This window comes from Dipodomys merriami, unplaced genomic scaffold, assembly GCF_024711535.1.
Source record: "Dipodomys merriami isolate MVZ:Mamm:240054 unplaced genomic scaffold, mDipMer1.0.p SCAF_4, whole genome shotgun sequence".
NCBI classification, from domain to species: domain Eukaryota; kingdom Metazoa; phylum Chordata; class Mammalia; order Rodentia; family Heteromyidae; genus Dipodomys; species Dipodomys merriami.
In genome coordinates, this window is record NW_027205603.1 from 2,428,575 (window position 1) to 2,449,065 (window position 20,491).

General features: G+C 39.0%; 1 protein-coding gene and 1 long non-coding RNA gene across 2 annotated transcripts in view; one reads left to right on the forward strand and one right to left on the reverse strand.

The window, feature by feature from the left end:
• The window catches only part of Celf2 (CUGBP Elav-like family member 2), a 778,786-nt gene that overhangs the window by 50,020 nt on the left and 708,275 nt on the right, over positions 1–20,491 (forward strand). The window lies entirely within an intron of this gene.
• The window catches only part of LOC138806187 (uncharacterized), a 37,908-nt gene that overhangs the window by 104 nt on the left and 17,313 nt on the right, over positions 1–20,491 (reverse strand). Inside the window, exon 3 of the long non-coding RNA XR_011365731.1 lies at positions 935–1,028. This is a non-coding gene — a long non-coding RNA (uncharacterized lncRNA). The remainder of the gene's footprint in view (positions 1–934; positions 1,029–20,491) is intronic.

Below are 20,491 nucleotides of genomic sequence, written 5' to 3' on the forward strand. Positions count from 1 at the left end.
TCCCACCATTCAGAGAGGCTCAGAAACATGAGCATCAGTTCTTGAAATGCTTGGGTATCTTGTTATGTGCTTCCAATTGTGGTACCCAAGTCAATCTTAGCCTCTAATTCCTTATCCGCAAAATTAGGATGACTTCTAGATGCCTTGCACAACAAGGCAATTAACATTTATGACAAATGAGAAGTTATATAAAAGGTTATTTAAATGCCTAATGGCAATATGACCCCAAATGCTTTGCCTGTGGCATTTTTTTTTACTTGAAAGGAGATCTGAAAATAGAAACAAAAAGGGTATACCAACTATGATGCATAGAATATAGTGCTATAAAGACAGAGGGTATTGAGCCCTGGAGGCTACCTATAGGAATAATAAACTGTATGATGGCATCTGATTTCATTTCATAAACATGGTGCCAGTTTCTCAGGACTAATAAGTCTATGTGTGATAATGAAGCAGGCATACATTACCTGCGCACACTCATGAAGCTACACCATTATAATGGGGACTAAGAATAGCATTATATCACATCTTCTTAATTTCTCCCATGGAGGTCACCATATTTATTATCCATAATTTTGACTCAGGGTCATTCATTGGAACTATGATCTCTTCTATTGTATAATTTTCAAACATGAATATATAGTAGTTGAGCCTTTATATGGAGTAACTAGGAAATGTGAACACAATTCAATCTGACAAAAGATCAGATGACCTTGGAGAAGCAAAGGGACCATCTGAATTCAAAGGATTCTTTTTCAGTCTCCCGTCCCAGTGTGTCTCAACAATACTCTATTATTATCACTGGTATCTTCAAGGAAATAAATACTTGCACAGAGAGAATCTGTGACATCTCAAGGTCGCAATGCTAGACAAGCTAAGTGAGAAAGATCCAGAGTCAGAAATAGGAGAGCTATACCTCCTATCTGAAACTTACCAGTTTTTGGAACTTTGATTAGTTGGGTTACTTCTGGGAAATGTGGAGACATGTCTCACAGATGCTAGGATGGACATATTCTTCTTGCACATCTCTAAAATGGAGAAGCATCTTAATACCATGTTGAACTTTAATTGGTATCATTTATTCTTGCTTTGTCACTAGTGAGATAATGGTATGTAGTAAAATATTCACAAGTCGTAGATTTGAAAGTTTTTTAACTGTATTTTTTTTTGGTCTTTTCTTTTTGGTACTATGGATTGAACCCAGGGCATTGTGCTTGCTAGGCAAACCCTTTGCCACTGAACTACATCCCAGCCAAGCCATGGATTGTTAAAAAGACAACCACAGCTGGGTGTCAGTGGATCATACCTGTAATCCTAGTTACCCAGGAGGCTGAGAGTTGAGGAAGCCATTTTCTCTTCAAAATGAACCCAGGGAGTGAGACTAGAACTGTGATTAAGTGGTAGAGCAATAGTTTGAGTGGAAAAAGCTCAGGAACAGTGCCCAGGCCCTGAGATCAAGCCCTAGGACCAGCAATAAAAACGTCATCATCATCATCATCATCATCAACACCATCATCATCATCATCACAATCATAATCCTAACAATCAGCTATGACAAGGTTACAGGAATCCCAATTATTAAACTACTGAAAGAAATTCATCTAGTGCCTGGAATGCACAAGTGGGTGAAAAGTAAACTTCAAAAGGTGTTAGTGGTTCATGTAGTTCATGCCTGTAATCCCAATGCTGCTGTAGAGACTGAAGAAGGAGGATCACAGAGTCAAAGCCAGCCTTGACTACTGAAGTGATTTCAAGGTCCATCTGAGCTATGTAGTGAAACCCTGTCTCAAAACAAAAATAAAAGCCCAACAACAACAACAACAACAACAAAACAACAATAAAAAAGAAACAAAAAAAGGAATTAACAAAAGTCACCTTTTGGTCTAGTTCTGACTTTTAGAATGCATGACTACTAAATATGACAACTTTAAAATAGCCACCTAGGAATAAAGTATAGACATTACTCAGTTAAGGCAAACAATCATAAGTTACATGAACGCATCTCAGGATTCTATTATTTAAATCTGAATTCTATATTTGCTTGTCATCGTGCTATTTTTTGACAAGTAAAGATTTTTGACACTAAGAAAGTTTCCAATACACTTTTACTATATAAAAAAATGTAAACTCCGTAACTGTGTTTCTAAATTGCTACTGTTTATTTTAAGAAATAAAACATTCATCATCTTACAATTCTGCACTCCTGTACACTGATTGCGGGGTGCTAAGGGCCAGGGGAGGAGCAAATTATCCTCGATTCGGCAGCACAGATAAATGGCAGCTGTTCTTATTTCTGTTTTTGCAAAATCCCTAGTAGAATCCAGAATTTACTGAGAGCTGGATTTTCTCATTTTACTGGCCAAGGAATCATGGGCTTAATTACCCTTGGGGGGCAGAAGTGAGGGGGGGTTCCCCTCTGTAAATTATGTCTATGGATCTAGAGGAAGAAGATGGCAGAAAATAAATATTCAGCTAAATATGTGTGATGTTTCCCCCTAACCTCCCTCCCTTCTCCCCCCACCCCCCACCAGCCATCACCAGCCTTCTCTGAAGGTGATATGAAAGTCAGGTCCCTTCCCGATCCTGCCATAGCCCGCTCTTCTCAGAACCCAGACCCTGTCCCTCAGCCTCCGATCTTCATTCACCATGGTAGGGCACGCATGACCTTCAGAGGCTGCTAGTATTTACCTCTTCCCACCATCACTCATTACCAAATGTGAAAGCCACCAGAGGACCTGGACAGAGCCAATCATTAGTGAATTCATTCACTTTTTTAGCCTATGCATCAAGGCCCAATAACATAATTATATCTAATATAGCCCGAGTGTTTGCTCTGTCATTTATTGTGTGAAAAGAAAAAAAAAACGCTCTCAGTACAAGGAGGCATTGCTGTTGTAAGTATTCTTAATTCAATGACCTTAGCCCAAGGAGAACAGAATGTAGACATGAGGCCTCCCAGACTAATGGGGGAACTGGACTGAAATAGTAGGAGGGTAAAACAGCTTCCAGTCAAAGCCATCCTGCAGCCCATACTCTTAACCAAATTATTCCTGTTTGCCTTCCTGAGCTGAGAATTTAGGTAATGAGGAATGAACAGAAAGCTTAGTGAGAAAAAAAAATGGGAGGGTTGTTAGCTGTCCATTGTCCTGTCTTTGGAGAGCTGGTCAGCATTGCTCCTGTAATAACAAGAAATAGGATTTTTTAAAATGTATTTTTGTTGTTGTTGCTGGTCTTGGGGCTTGAACTCAGTGCCTGGTGCTATACCTTAGCCTCTTTGTATTCAAGGTTAGCACTTTACCACATGAGCCACAGTGCCACTTCCAACTTTTTCTGAGTAGTTTCTTGGAGATAAGAGTCTCAAGGACTTTCCTGCCCCAGCTGGCTTTGAACCACGATCTTCAGATCTCAACCTTCTAAGTAGCTAGGATCACAGTCTTGAGTCCACAGCACCCAGCTCAGAAATATGATATTTTGATGTGTAAATTTCTCCTGGAGTTCAGGCTGGCACTCAGATTCCTATTTCATGTTTGAAGCCTGAATCCCTTAGTGGCATGTATTGAAGAAAACAGCAGAGTGAAGGTCAATTTGTCTTATGAAATTAGCCTGGTTTTAGGAAGCAATTCTGATTGGCAGCATCACAAAGGTAGAGGTGGGCAATAGCAATCCAGGGTGGCCGCGCTGGGTCCAGAGAAACCGCTATCAATCTCTTCAAGATCTCTGAAGCTTTTCCAAAACTCAATCCCACTCTGGCAATTGTGTGGGAGATGTTTGCATTTTGCAGAGAACTAGCAATCCTGCTGAGGAATTATGCAGTTAATGTGCTAGAAAATCCTGTATAAAATGGCATTTCCTTTCCCAGCTTTCCGGCCTCCCACACCTGGGGCTTGCCAGTTTCTTGAATAAATACAATGGCCTCGCTGGCACCATTGGGTTTCATTTCCATTGAAAAAGTGACAAACCATGTCATAACCACCCACTACCTCTTTGAAACCCACCCAGCCATTGTCTGTGTACCTGATCAGGCTTACCATCTCCATATCACTAAGAGACCAGGTGGCTTCTAAGCACTGATACCCAGCCCTAGCCACCATCCTCTAGCGAGACCATCTTCTGATGTAGCTTCTCTCTCTCTCTCTCTCTCTCTCTCTCTCTCTCTCTCTCTCTCTCTCTCTCTCCCAATCTCTGTCTCTCTGTCTCTCTCTGTCTCTCTCTCCCTCTCCCTCCCTCCTTCTCCCTCTTTCTCCCTCCCTATCCCTCTCTCTTTCCCTCACTTCCTCTCTCTCTCCCTTCCTCTCTCTCTCTCTTTCTCCCCTCTCCTCTCCCTCCTCCCACCATCAATTCTATTGGGGCTTGAACTTAGGACCTTCTGCTGGTGAGTCAGTTCGTACCCTGTTAAGCCAGGCATCCGGCTCTTTGTGTTAACTTCTTTTTGAGACAGGGTCTCAAAAAGGGAGCATACCTGGACCATAACCTACCTTTTTAGACTTCCATTGTAGCCTAAATAACAGAAGTGTAGCACCATGCTCAGCTTCTTCTAATGAAAGGCAGGCTTATGAACTTTCTGCCCAGGATAGCCTTAATCCTGCCGTCTCCAACTCCCAAGTAGCTAGGATCCCAGGCGTGAGCCTCCATCACCCAATTTGTTCTAACTTCTTGTTCTTTGATGTTTCTTTTAAGAGGAGAATTACACCTAAAGTTGAGCTTCCGACACACACTGGGCTTTCTTCAGGCTGCCTCCATACACTTGTGCATTTGCATCCTTTTGTAGCTGACTCAGTAGGAAACCTTGAAGCAGGGAATATACAGAAGATGACAGAATGATGTTGACTTCTGCATCTGCCACCTCATAATCTTGGAAAAAGTTGTTGAATCTTTCTTTACTTCTGGCTTCTCATGGACAATGACAAAGGCTTATTTAGCATTATGATTCTGTAATTCCTAACTCTACAGGAGTAGAAAGTCTCTCTTATTATCTGGAACTGCACAGAAGATTCAGTACAAATCATTAGTCATTAAAGGTTGACACACAGAAATCTACAAGTTAATGTTTGAGCCTCACGTTTGTATCTCCTCTTATCCAGTGGAGATCAAAGTAGACTCAGGACAACACAATGAGGTAAGAAACTGAGCTTCGTATTTAAAATAGATCCAAGCCACTTATCAGGGCCGGTTCTATAGATGAACAGAGTTCCAAAGGAAGGAAGGCAAGGTGCAGAAAGGCCATCATCTAACATAATCAATTCATCCACAGCCATGTGGAATCCTGTCTCTGGGAGCTGGTCATCTGATGAGAACTGAATAGAACTTAGCATGTGGGCCAGTATTTGTCAGGAGTTCAGTCTAATAAGAGCCAGGTGGCAGTGGGGGCTGGAGGGCAGGGTGAGGGGGAATCAATTACACTCAAGCTTTAGGGATTAAAGGAAAGCACAATTACCAAGAAGTTGCTTTTAAAAATTTAAATAATATAGGACAATCTGAGGCTTGATATGAAGTCCAACTCAGGTGCGGCCTGGCATGGCTTGTGAGGGGTTGGCTGAGAAGTAAAGCTAGAAACAGAATTTAAAGCTAGAGACAAGGCTTGCTACAATGTAAAGATTGTAGTCAGGTAGTTAGGTGGCTCTTGGGGAACATGTGCTGAGTATTTATGAAGCTAAGTACGGGCTGAACACCAGGTGCCATTGCTTTTTACCGGGTCACGCTCAGGAAGCCTGGTTACAATCGGGACTTGTGGATATTTTGGATAAATCTCCTATAGCATAATATTAGGCTAAATCAAAAAGAGGAATCAGAGAGTAAATGAGTCAGATTCTCAAGAAATGAAATAACCCATGACATTCCTTTTGATGGTTTTTGTTACAGCATGTAAAATGTGTCTGTCCTGTTACTATTTAGGAGAGCGTTAAAGAACCTTTGGAACCTCACAAGTCAACAGCTCATTTGACTTCCTAGTGGTAGAAAAAGAAAAGAAAAATAGTCCTGACAGATGTATATCCCATGAAAGCAAAGTGCTGAAAATTCAAGAATGCCTGAAATGTTCCTGTCAGGTCCCATTCTCCTCAAGAAAGCTTTTCTGTAGATGAACCATTTCACCATGTTCCCTTATTCAAACCTACCACCAGACCACAGGGCTGGCCCGGGGTTCAAAGACTAATGAGGATGCTAAGTTGGCTGGGTAAGGTTGCTCTCACGGGTGCATATTATTAAACCAGCAAGCACAGAGCAGGTGACACTCTTGAGACCCGGATGAGCCTTAGAGGCTCTCTGTCTTCCTAGTTATTTGGAAAAGTGTCCAAAGTCATCCAGTTGTCCAATGGAAGTCAGAGTAAGGTGCTTTGTACAGAGAAATCTAGAACCTCTGCTTGTTGCATGCAACAAGGTTCAGCAGGGGAAGATACAGAGGTCTTGTGCTCCCTCTTTAGATCCAACTGAAAAAAAATCTGTGCCACAGTTTCTACCGACTCTTCAAAATCCGATCTACTTAATCTTTAACTACACCAGGCCAGACCGTGGAGCATCCTAAAAAAAAGGATCCCACTTTACATTTTTGCCATGGCATGACATTAGACTGTCTGAAGAACACCTGGCAAGTATTTGTTTAAAGATTGATGGAGCAAAAATGTGAGATTTCTACCGACTTTTGATAGCTGTAGCAAATGGCAAGAATTGCTGTATAAAAAGACTCACTCCATCTATGACTCCTTGTCCAACGTTCTCCGAAATAATTTTAAAAAAAAGAAAAAAGAATGCCACTGGTGAAAAATAGCCTAGGCACTGTGGAAAGTTGTTGGGTAAGGGGTAGGTAGACTTTTTTTTCCCAGAAAATACTGGAATGTTTTTTACTTCCATGCTCACCACTTGATATTAGAAGAGCCAAATATCCCTATTCTCCCAGTGCTGAAGAGCATGCCCTCAAGCTTTTCACCCAGCTATCGACTCCATGGAGAGTAAAACTCACGCTGAGCTTTAAGCTGCCAGGATGAAATGACATACAAAGGGAAAATGAGGGCAGAGCGCTGAAGGCAAGGGTACGAGAGCAGGGCATGCGCAAGGTGGGAACCGCAGCCGGGAAGCCAAAGCACAATGTAAGATGCAACTCGCCAGGGAAACAAAGGGAAGCCAGACACTATTTCACAACTACATTAGGAACCAGACAAAGGAGGACCAAGACCCACTAATTAGTAGGGAGGGAAAACAAATGGCAGCCACATCAGAAGGCTTGAGCGTTTAATACCTATTATGCTCTAGGCTTCACAGAAATGGTTAGCTATCGTTGGAAGCTGAATATAAACCACAGGCATGAACACGTGGCGGAAGGGGAGAAGTTTAAATGGAAACCCACAGATTAGTAACTACTTAGTCAAGCAGGGTGCTTTCAAATCAGGGCCTGACAAGAGTCACAGTGCTATTGTGGCAAAAATAAATAAATAAGAAAATGCAAGTTCTCATGAGAACTGCGATTAAAGGATCAGGGAGTGGGTAGGTGGCTGAATCAGAAGCAAGTTGCTCAGCCCTGAGCAAGAAGTTAAGAAGTGAGTGACTGGATAAGAGCATTGACCCTTGAACGGGAAACCCAGGATCACCTTCTATGTAACAGTGTCACCCTAGCCCAAAAAGGGGAAAGGAAGCCTCAACCAGCCAGGATTATGACAGGTTTGGCATGAGGTCCTAGAAGTAACACATTCTAAAATGTCAAGGCTAGGTAGGATGGCTAATGTCTAATCATAACCACTCAGAGATGGAGATCAGGAAGATTTTGGTTCAAGGCCAGTGTGTGAAAAAAGAAATCATGAGATCCCCATCTTAACAGAAAAAGATGAGCGTGGTAGCACATTCTTGTATCTCAGTTACTACATGAAGTGTGGCCAGGTGTATCTTTGTCATAGGCCCACTCGGGTGGAAAGCAAAATCTTAGCTCAACAAAAGGGGCTAGAGCAAAGCTCTGACTTCAAATGCTAGTAATGCCAGAGGAAAAAGGGGGAGGAAGGAAAAGTATGAGGAGGAAAATGGGAAGGGAAGAAGAGGAAAAAAGAAGAGGAGGAAGAGGAGGAAGAAAGAAGAAGGAGGAGGAGGGAGAGGCGGAGGAATATAAAAGAAGGGAGAGGAGAAGGAAGAGGAGGAGAAGGAAGAGGAGGAGAAAGGGGAGGAGGAAGAGAAGAGGAGAGAAGGGGGAGATTCAAGCTTTGAGCTGATTGGTCACACAAATCGAGCATCTTAAGTCTGAGCACAGTTCCACCTAAGTTTCAGCTGAAGTTCTTTGGCCAGCAAACGTGTTACATTCCCGAATTTCTGTAGAAAAACTGAATGTTAATAACCAAGGCAGATTTATTTCAATTCTGCACAGATACAGAAATCATTCACAGATATCTCTGTGTCCCTATTTAATAGGAAAAAAATTCACAGAATAAAACTTTGGGGCAGGAGAGGTGACTTTGATCAAGATGCATTTTACACATAAAAGGACATGTTAAATCAAAACCCCTTTCCTTGTACAACTATTTGAAGATAACAATAAAAAAGAATAAAACCTTCTATATAACAGTGCGTAAAAGAGTAAAAGCACACAGATAGAGAAAAATAAAATAAAATGTGAGAAATGGGAAAGAGCTAGAGCAGCAATATGTAGCAGGGACAAACCCACAGGAGATATTTTCTCTGAAACAGTGAACGTCTCACAAAGGGCAAAGTTCCTTATAGATGTTTCGAAGATTGTGCTTATTCTTGTTGTATATATGGGTGTGCATGTTTCTCTGTAAATGTGCACACAAATTTAATCATGTTCTTGACAATTTGGAGATCTGGAGGTCATGATTAGACCCTCCTCAGTGTGTACACAAGATGGCCAGGCTCATGAATTAATGCATAATTACTATCAACACTGGATTGATTTACAGGGACGGCAGTCATTCAAATGTTTCATTACCACATTAAACAACTAAGTACAAGGAAGGCTTTCCTTGACCTAGATGTGAAGAGGTTTTGCTCTCAGAAATAACAATTCAAATGCCAGTCTTTAGAAGTGATGGGATTTCTCTCGCTGATGCCATGAGGTATGGCTAAGTATTTTTGGTGTTTTTGTCAGTGCAGTGGTTTGAACTCATGACACTGTATTTTCTGGGGTAGATTCCCTGCTTCTGAGCCATGCCTTTAGCCCTTTTGTGCACTATTTGTTTTGTACACTTCCTGCCTCGATGTGCAGCCAGTCTAACTTCGGCTTCCTATGAAGCCCAGGATAACAGTCACCTTCCCCAATATCCAGCTATTGAGAAGAGGGTCACATAAACATGGTAGCTTAGATTGGTCTCAAACCTCAATACTCCTTTTCTCAATCTCCCACGTAGCTAGGAGTACAGATGTAACCCATAGTCCAGCTTGCTTAGCTTAATGTCAAGGATATTAAATATGATCCTCTATTGTCCATCACAGTAGCAAGCAAACAATGCCTCACAATCTGATAAAGGGTGGATTTTTTTATTTCTGAGTTAATAAATCTCCAAGAAGGTTTTGAAACTTTAGATGAAACATGAGCATTTTTTTAACGTGAGATATATAATGGTTAATTTTTTTGTGTCCGTCCTAGGGCATGAATTCAGGACCTGTGCTCTGTCCTTGAGCTTTTTTACTCAAGGCTAGAATTTCTTGAAGAGACAATTTTTTATTACCCATTCAGCCTAGAAAATCAACCAATCAATCCTACAAATAGCTTCTATGGACCAGCAATGTTTGTTTTAGATGAGTATGTATTTGTTTCTGGTAAAACAAAATCTCTTTTGTAACACTTATATAAAAATTTCTTTAATATAAAGGTGTTCTCTTTTTATTATATGTAAAGGTATAGAGCATGATAGTTATATATATTTATATATATATACACACATATCTGTATTGATACATTTACATGAAAGAATGATTACATCAATACAACATATCCATTGCTTTATGCCTCACCATTTTTATAGTAAGAACAATTCAGAGCTATTCCTTTAGCAATTTTCAAGGTTACATTATATTATTTTCATAATGTATATGAGAGCGTATTTTTTTACTATCTAACTGAAACTTTATACCTCTGGACAACATCTCCCTAAATCCTGACCCCCCCCCACCCTAGGACCTTGTAACTACAATCTTGCTCCCTTCTGTAAATTCAACATATATAGATTCCACCTGTAAGCTAAATCAAGAGGTATTTATCTTTCCATGAGTATTTAACATAATGTCCTTCAGGTTTAGAATCTGAATGAAAAGAATTCCTTCTTTTTTAAATATCTTGTTGTGCTTACATACAACATATTCTTTATCTATTTGTTTGTTGATGGATACTCAGGTTAATCAATTCAATTCCAAATCTTGACTATTGGAGAAAATGAAACCATGAGCATCATAATACCTCTTCAATACATTGATTTCAGTTCTCTTGGATCTATCCCCCGGAGTAGAATGTCTAAATCTCAAGGTCATTCTGTTTTTAATTTTGAAAGAAAACTTCATACTGTTTCTATAATGGCTGCATTAACTTATATTCCCACCCACAATGAACAAGGGCTTCTTTTTCTCCTCTCCAACACCTGTTGTCTTCTGTCTTTTGGATAAAAAGCCATTCTAACAAAGATGAACTAATATCTCCTTTGTGGTTGTAACTTACTTTTCCCTAATGATTAATGATAGTGAGCACTTCTTCACATAGAAATGACTGTGTAGCTTTATGTTGCTCATCTCTTCCAAAAGCCTTTTTGTGTGTGTGAAAATGCCATACAGAGGGGTTACAATTACATGGGCAAGGTAATGAGTACATTTCTTATCAAGCATTGTTGTCTCCTCCTTTGCTTACCTTTCCCATCCCTTCCCATCCTCTCCCCCTTCCCCCCCACTCCCTGCAAAAGTTCTTGAAGATTACTCTAACAGACCTGTTACATGTTTTAGCTGGTTATCAACTAGGTATAAATCCTTTTCTCTTCCAACTATCATTTTATATACATAATACAATAAAAATAATTGGCTGTCCCATGCAAAACAATGTTACAATAAAATCACAGTGATTCATTGCATAAAAATTCCTTTAGAATATCTCTTGGGTTGAAAATTTCAACTGCAGTAAAATGGAGTAATATTCCAAGCAAGGTTACAACTGGAAAAATGGGGATGACTCTCTTGCTTTAACGAACTTCTTCTATCCACCTTTGGTTGTTGCTGTTTAGCAAGTTTCCCTCTGTCATCCATTTGCTACCTTTCATAATTATCCTGGTGACATTACCACCCAGCAGTTACTGGAAGCTTCTAAATCAGCACTTAGGTCAACTGTCAGCTGGAAATCTGCATTAAGATAAACAGCAGACATCTCAGCCGCCACATGTCCATCCTGAGTTCACCCCTAGCCAACCCTGATCTCCTCTGCTTTGATTAATTTTCTTCTACCAATATTCATGAGTAAATGAATAAATGATCTATAGAAGTGCCACCAATGGAATGAAGGCAAGCTTTTATTTCTCTATAGAATGAGACGTGAACTAGTTGGATCCTTTGTAGAGAGATTTGGTCTTTCTGCCTTTGGGATGGAACAGAGTGGACAAGCACGTGGCAACTTGGCTTTTGGATATGTAAATAAATAAATTCTATTCTGGGACCCAAGAGGACTACACTGAACTTGTTTGTAAAATAAATCATGTGTGCCATTTTATTTTGAACCATTCAATCAAAATGCTACGGTGCTTTATTAAAAAATTTTTTTTAAAAAGTAATCCTAGCTATTCAGAAGGCTGAGATCTGAGGATCGCAGTTCAAAGCCAGCCCAGGCAGGAAAGTCCGTGAGACTCTTATCTCCACTCTAACCCCTAGAAAACCGGAAGTGATGCTGTGGCTCAAGTGGTAGAGCACTTGCCTCGAACTGAAGAGCTCAGGAACAGTGCTCAGGCCCAGAATTAAAGCCCCATGACTGACCAACTTAAAAAAAAAAAAAAGGAAAAGAAATTGACACTTGTATCTTTACACCTACTTACATAAAAGAAAAACAAGTGGTTACTATTTGGCTGTCCATCTTCCATCACTGTTATATCCAAATAATATCACACTCTGTTTGAGGTGGTGAAGATTACCTGATCAAAATCAACTAGGCTACGGGTTTTAAAAAATATGTCATTGTGTCAAACTCTCTTATAGATAATGCACATCTATGAATAAATGGATTATGTTAATGTTTTTAACAGGCCCTAATACTTGAGTTCCAACTGATACTCATACTTCCATTAGAAATATTTAACTTTATGTAGTTGGGATGCTAGAGAATATTCTGTTTCAATCCAGAGTCTCTAACAATGATTGAGGAATTAGCCATTGCCACCAATGAATGACAATAGTTCTTTACAGAAAAAAAAGTCCTGCTGCTAGCATGGCTGGTTTCCTTTGAGATTCTGACAAATCCCATGAGTAGGTGCATGGAAATGGCTATGCTTATATAAATGAGGCCTTAGCAACCATCCTTGAGTGAAAAATGCTTCTTTGACTCTCTCTGCAACCCTCACCCAGGAAAACCTGACATGCAGGCAAGGCAGCATATTGACTCATTGCCATTTAGACAGAGCTTGTTTTCCTCCTTTGGTTTTCATAGGTATTTTCCATATATAATTTTATTTAGCGCTCAGATAACCATCTTACCCAAGATCATACAGGTAGTGAATAGATTATCTTAGATCAGAACCTAGGCCTGTAGTTGTCTAGTTCACTGTGAAATAATGCTTAGCCAAACCTGCTCAGCAGGTTCGATTTCAATTCACAGATGTTTGGATTTTCATGATTTGAGATTTATCTCTGCTTTCTAGTTAGCACAAACTGAATGTGCCAAGAATTAATAAATGGATTCTCCCAGTATTCTAGAAGTGAATGATGATGAATTGGAAATAAAGAGCCAAAGGCACAGATTACCTACACTATGTAAAGAAGGCAATTAAGAAGGCATAGAATGGTGATCCTGAGCCAGCAGATGCCTTTGGCCTTCCTTACTATCCAGGTCTCTGCTCGTGGATGCTGATACTGGATGTTATTGCAGAAGTCACTCTGTGAACCAAGTAACATCTATATAACAAGAAGGAGAAGCTTAGAGAATTGCTTTGAACCTTAAACATCCTGTGCAAATCTACCCCCCCAAAAATTATCTGGAAACTTTGAGAATAGAAAATCCTATAGTATGCACCCCAAGAATTAATCTCTCTTTATCCCCCTACTGGTGATCCATCCCTGTCTGGGATGCCTATGATAATGCTTGAACTTCTCAATGGACTTGTGTTTTAGCAGACAGCAATATTTTCTTAAGATTCTTTACCACTAAATAGGTGAAATAAGGATATATAGAACTCATTTATGGTTTATTCATTCTATGGGAGGGACTGAAAGAAAGGATTATTTTTTATCTTGAGAGTTGCTCTCAAAATTTTTATTATTATTATTAGTTTTATTTTGACATTACTAGCCACCTAGAAGTAGCTCTTCTAGTACAGCCAAGGATGGTAATTGAATGAAGAATTAATTTTTATTTCATCTAACTAAAATAATCTCTTATTATTTTTGCAAATTACCCATAATTATAATTGTCTGGAGAATGTCTTATCAGCCTGAATGGGACAGAAATAAGCTAGATGTATAATAGCACTTCCTGGCCTATGATTCAAATTTTTATGCTCGTTAATGGTCATGTAAATTAGCTTTAGAGCAAATTTAGTTCATGTCATTCTTCTGGGCAGAGTCTAATACTGCTGATGAACAGTAGGTAGCAGACATTTCATGCATCCCTGCCCTATGATACTAAGAGATGTGTATACAGCAAGCCTGGCGTGTTCTTTTCAATGGATGGAGATTCTACATTAGTTCTGGGTTCACTGATACTAAGCAACCATCATGTCTCTTTTTATACAACAGTCTTAAAGATTAATAAACTATTTTCTAGCTATATTTTAGAGGCCACTTTCTGTACATTTTTTATTGTAAAAATGCTGTACAGAGGGGTTACAGTTACATGAGTAGGGTAATGAGTACATTTCCTACCGAGCATTATTACCTCCTCCTTTGTTTTTCCCCTACCATCCTTTCCCTCCCACAACTGCTCCCCACCTCCCCGGCTGAACTTGTAAAGTTCGTTTTCAACATAGTGTCTTGTACATCCCATTGTTACAATGGATCAAACTGTATCCCTGTTTAAGCATTTTGTTTTTTCCCTTCCCCTCCCCGAATTAGAGAAGTGTATATACAAGATGCAGGGCACTGACATCAAATACAGTGAAAATAGGGGTTATACCATGGGTGAGGAACATACAAAGAAACATTATTTCATTAGAAATAATAGCAAGAAAAAAAATTGTGTCCATATTTTGGGGTTCATTCCGCTTAACATCATCTTATATGGTCATTATGAACATAGCTTTTGACCTTTTATGCTTGTCCTAGACATGTACTAGTTATCGCAAATAAGGAAAACCATGAGACCTTTGTTTCTTTGGGATTGGCTTACTTCACTTAATATAATTTTTTCCAAGTCTTTCCATTTCCTAACAAATGGAATGATGTCATTATTTCTGATGGAAGCATAGAATTCCATTGTGTATATATACCACATTTTCCTGATCCATTCATCTATTGAGGGGCATCTGGGTTGGTTCAGTATCCTAGCTATGGTGAATAATGCTGTGATAACATAGTTGTGCTGGTAGCTTTAGTATGGTCTTGTTTGTGATCCTTTGGGTAAATGCCCCAAAGTGGGATTGCTGGGTCATAGGGGAGCTCTATGTGGAGTCTTTTGAGGAACCTCCATACTACTTTTCACAGTGGCCACTTTTTTTTCAGATATGTTCCTAGTCACTTTCACTGAATGGTTGAGGTGAATGAAATCCCCTTTGACTCAGTCAGGGCACTGAAGTGTCCCAGCTCAAGCTGAACACAGGGGCTAACGTGTATGGTGCCTTTTTTCATAGGAGTCATGGCTGATGTTTCTGTAGTGAGCGACAGCTCAACAAGACAGCGCATAACAAATCTATTTAATCCAAGTTTTCTGTGACATGGGAGCTTTCAGAAGAAGACCCAGAGACCCAGGGGAAAATATCTGTTTTTGCACTTCCATTTCATAAATAATGGATAGCTATGCCGAAGTACGGTAGGGCAAAAAGGACCTGGACCAAGACTAACAGACAGAAAGCAGGGAACTGTCTCGTTGGATTCTTCTTGGCCTTTTGGTATGGCATGCCTTTCTTCCAGGGATGGGCAGGACCCCTTGTGGGAGGATGGTTTTATGATTTAGTCTCAGACAGAGTAGGTCAGAGAATTACTGTATAGTCAGTTTTGAACACAAAGTTCACACTATTTTTAAGCTTTATGGTTTACTTTGGGGAAAGTGGATTCTAGTTTTTATGACTCATCCTGAAGAAGAGAAATTCTCATTTCTATGATTCACCTGAGAGAAGAAGGAAAGGTGAAAGACTAGAGGAGAAAAAAAATCAAGAGATTTTGGTTCTAAGCCCACTTCTGAGGCCTCCTGAGGCCCTTTAGAAGTACTTAACAAGCCAAAGCTTCATTTTTGAGACCCAACAATGACAACAGTACCGCATCCCAGAACTGCATCATTGCCTCTGAGCAGAGTTCAAGGCAATGACAACCTCGCCAAACTGTAGTTTACATCATAATTCAGATATATTCTCCATTCTCCAAAGAATGCCAAAGACTTGTAGAAGCCAAACAATCTCTAGAGTTGTTCTGGTACTAGATGGAAGATAAGAGGAACTTTTTATTGGCTTTTCCTAATGAACTCACGACACACACAGAACACAAGTACACACACATCAACACACACACACACACACACACACAATATAGGAATTCTCTTTTTTTGTGTGTCTGGATACTCTCTGATTTGCAGATTGAAAATAGCTCAATTGCTAGATACCTACCATGTACTGATACCTGGTTACTTACAGAGTTGTTTGGAAACAATGTGTACTGGGAAGGGTTGACTCTGTTGAAAGAGGAAAGGCTTCTGAATCATCCAATACAGCAGGCCACTCTCTAATTCTTATTAAAAACTATTTTCAGTGTTGAATCAGTACTGTTCTTTTATTCCAGATGCAGAAGAGAATGGCCTTTTTAATGCCACATCTTCAAATTACATAGGAATAAACCAGAGGGTGGACCTACACCTGCAGATAATGACTGCTCACAGTATTTATAATGCAAAATAGCTAATTAAGATGATGGTCAAGTGGTAGTTTTCTGCTGATATTAGCACAGAAAATCATGGCTATGTCTCTGTGTGCTCTAATTCCATACTGTATCAGCAAGCTAACAAAAAGCACTTAATTTCAACATCAGATCCCTTGAAAATAAGCTAACTGCGTCTTCTAAAGAGACATATTCCAAATGCATTCACTAATGATCATATGTTATCTCCATCTAAAGTATTATTCCTTTCCATCCATGTGTCTGGTGGAGACCCAAGGGCACCCGGCGTCCAACAGAATCAACAGCAAACATTGTCATTGTTTTTTCTAACATACAGATCATCTTACTCTAAATTTACTGGCTGATATTCTGAAATATTCACTTTAAGTACATGATTTTCACCAAAGTTTGAGTAAAGCCATTCTCTAACACACACTAGAATAACTGGATCAAGATCTTCAAGTATCTTTGTGATGACAAACAGTTATTTTCTTAAGTTAACCATAGACAAATAGTCCTGTGACATGAAAAGAATGGTACCAGACCCTGAGCTCCTGACACTACAGTCTAAATCACTGCAGAATCGCCTACACTGAAGCCAGGTCTATCCAGCCCTGACAGAGATGACACACGCTCTTCCTTTAGGGTGGAAAAGTCCTTAGGTGTCAATCTTTTGGAGTTAAAAGTCTAATTTTAAGTCTATTTATTTACTTTTTTAAACTTTGAATTAGAATTAATCACCTCTACTCTTGGTCACCTCAACTAAAGTTTCCTTTCAGTCAGTGTTTTTTAAATTGTTTTATTATAAAGATGATGTACAGAGGGGTTATAGTTACATACTTCAGGTAGTGAGTACACTTCTTTTTGAACAGTGTCAGCTCTTCCCTCTTTTTCTCCCAATTGGTCTTTGTTTAATGGGAAATTCACCAATTTTAGAAAGGAAATGACATCATCTCTAATGAAATCAGCATCCTTTGGCCCCAAGGTCAGACAAAGCAGAGTTCACAGGAAGTCGCCAGCTTGTTAAACTGCTCATGCCCTGTCCTTGTATTACAGGTGCATTTCTACTTCTTCCTGTTTTTTAATTGCTGTATATTTATAGTATGAAGAGATTCTATTGTGGTAACTCTATTCATACATATCATGTACTTTGGTCAAATTTCAACAGTTTCAATTGTTTCATCATTCTGGTTTTATGTATATGTGTTAAGTGCTTTGATTATGATCACATCCTTCCTTTACTCCTTCTTTGAACTCTCTTCATTGGTTCTCACTCCCAAAATGTCTGACCATTTATACATATGCCATTTTGATTTTAGGTCTAGATTCTGCATATGAGAGAGGACATATAATACATTTGTCTTTCTCAGATTGGATTATTTCACTTAACAAGATGATTTCCAGTTCAATCCATTTTCCAGCAAATGACACGTTTATTCTTATTTATAACTGAATAACAACTCCATTATGTGAATGTACCACATTTTTAATCCATTCATCAATTGCTGGGTACCTGGTTGACTCCATCAGTTGGCTATTTGAATAGTGTTTCTATTAACATGGGTGTGTCGTTATCTCTATTACATGTAGACATAACATTTCTTCACATATATATCTAGGAGTGGTATAGCTAGATCATGTAGTAGTCCATAGTTTGTTGAGGAATGTCAATACTGATTTCCATAGCAGCTTCACTCATATACACTCACACCAACAATGTATGAGGGTTCACTTTCCCCAAAATTCTTAACAATATTTAAAAAAAAATATTATTGCCATTCTGACTTGGATTAGATACAAAGAACTAAAAACATAAACATCAAGAGAACAAATAAATGCAATCAATAAATAGGCAAATGGAGTGGACAGACCATTTTCAAAATAAGAAGCATACATGGCTATCAAACACATGGAAAAAATGTTAAATATCCTTTGCCATAAAGGAAATGAGAAGCCTCTCCTCTTCTCTAATGAGGGGAGCACAGGGTTGGCTGGTGACTGGAAAGTTTAAATCTTAGGTATTCTGAGCTCAGCTAAGAACACAAGCAGCAAAAGGTGCAACAGATAACCTACCATCTTGTCAACCCTTCTGTCACCACTGCTTAGTTGGTGCTACTGCAAACCTCCTTGGCCACAATTTGGAAACTCTTTAGTAATCATTTGTTCCAATGGCTTAATTAGAATTTAAGCCACACATCTGTTTGAAAACCTATCAACAGACATAGAGATGCTTGTACACGGGATGGTGATTGACAGGGAGGAACAGATTGACTTGGCGTTTCTGTAGAACTCATTAATCTTTTTCAAGTACATTCTGGGGAAACACGGAGTTCTCTCAACAAGCTGTTATCCAAACAGCACTTGCATTTTGCACAGTTGGAATCCAAACTATTTAAATGGAAGTCACAAACTAAGGAAAGGAGCTGATTGCAGTGTGATGAAGGTTTCTGTGATTATACCATTCTTGAGAGCAGCACCACACTAGCTAAATAACATCACAGCCTTGCTCAAGTTCCTACCATCTCTTATCTAAATGGGACACAGCCAACTCTAAGGCTAATCATAAAGAGCATGTGTTCAATGTGGATCACTACCTATTTGTGAATTCTATCTTCCATTCAAGCATCACATCTTTGTGAGACTTATGCTTGCTTGTTACATCATTGGGAAGTTAGCTAGTAGAAGAGGAAAAACAAAAAGGCAGTCATCATTTTCCTGAAGAAAGAGATTGGTCAAAATAAAACATAAAGGTAATGCAGCCACTCTTTAAGAAAGAAAAAAAGTACCCTCCAAATATTGGTGGAAGATTTGGGCTGATGGAGATTTTCATGAACTTAGCATTCCTGGCTTTGTTCTTTCTTTAAATGCTGTCTCTGCACATTTAAATCCATCTTATTTCAGAATGCTGGGTTCGTAACTGAAAGAAATAGTGCAGATGGCTAAATTATCCTCACTTGTTTGAAACCATGACAACTTACCATAATATAGCTTTAAACACCTGAAATTAATTAGAGAGAGTATATTTAAATGTAGAGAGTATGATTTACAGTATGGGCTAAAATACAGAGACATGTTTTGATTTTAGGTTTCCACTTATTTTGCCTATAAATGTTGATCAAACAGACTTTATCTTTTAATAAAGAATATGTTTTAAGGAACAGGGGAAAGACCTAGGTCCCAGTAATGGGAGCATATACATGTTAGAAAAATCAGAATGAAATCTTCTAATCCTGACATAAAGTTACAGCAATCATTATGAGAGAAAGCAAAATACAGTAATAGTTTTCAAATGTCTACTATAGAGTGTTTATTTCTTTTACAACATATTGGTATACAGTCTTTCAAAAGCTGAAACTAGGTTTAGTTGATCACTTTACCTTACAGTAACCTCATAGCTAAGAACAAGTGTAATAGAATCAGATAATCTGGTTTGACCATCAGGTCCACAGCTGATGAAATGCACAATCTTGGGCTAATAACAACCACTCATTTACAAAGAAAAGACAATGAGAGAGGAACAGAATCAGAGATGAGACAATGACTGTTCTCAGGCAAAGAGATCTCTTTGGCAAGACAACAAGTTAAGCCGGAATAAAATTGAATCTGAGATGCTAGTGGGACTTCCAAGAAAAGATACCTGGCAAGTAGTAGGAGATGGATAGAGGTATGGATAAATACTTGCAAGTGACTGGCAGAAAGGATATGAATTTATGGAAGTAAATGAAATCACCAAACCAAAGATCAAGATGATAAAAGAATAAAGCTAAGTATACCCTTAAACATTTTCTATATCAACCAGCAATGAAAGAAACCAAGACATACCATCCAGATGTGGAATGAAAACCACAATCCTGCCAGAGCATGTTATATTTTGAAAAGAAGAAGGAGACCACAAGATAAAGTACTTGACAGTGGTCAAAAAAGATCAGGACTAGAAAAATAAAAGACAATTGCCCTTGACTCCATAGAATTGTAGAGACATAAGCCAAGTGTGAAAAGGTTAGGAGTAGATGTAATAAGAAAAAGCAGGCACTAAGTATAGAAATACTTTTAAGAAGTTCAAGGTAAAAGAAGGTTTTTTAAAAAGAATCACAATGGGTTGAGGCAACTCAGAGAACTTCTTTTAAAGTCAAGAGAGACCAAATTATATTTGTTGATAGGAGCAAAGGGTGCAAAGAGAGAAAGAAATTGATCAAATTTCCAATAAACCTAGAAGAAAATAAAATGAGGGGCCAGAGTTAAACTAACCTTCAAAACAGAAAATCCTTTTCCTCAGTGCAAAGGAGAAAAGACAATGGGA